We start from the raw sequence: 321 nt of genomic DNA on the forward strand, positions 1-321 counted from the left end.
TTGTCTCTGTCTCTGTCTCTCCCTAAACCCTAAACCCTTTTTCCCATGTGGACATGCCAGAATACCATTAGATATGGCATACGTGACCTACCTAATGCATAGACATGCAACGATACCATTAGGCATGGCATTCATGCCAATGTGGAGACATGCTAGAATTGAATGCTTTAAAGACACTCTGGCAAAAGGTTTAATGGACCATGGATGGAATTTCAAAGTGCACTTTGGAGATGCGACAACATTGGCAATGATTAAGGAGCTTCATTTTTGTCTTAAAAGCTTTGTTTGCACTTCTATCTCAGCATCCATATGCATAGCTCA

The sequence above is a fragment of the Dipteris shenzhenensis genome, chromosome 6, assembly GCF_047967505.1.
Source record: "Dipteris shenzhenensis isolate YYH24624 ecotype China chromosome 6, Dip_SZ_1.0, whole genome shotgun sequence".
NCBI classification, from domain to species: domain Eukaryota; kingdom Viridiplantae; phylum Streptophyta; class Polypodiopsida; order Gleicheniales; family Dipteridaceae; genus Dipteris; species Dipteris shenzhenensis.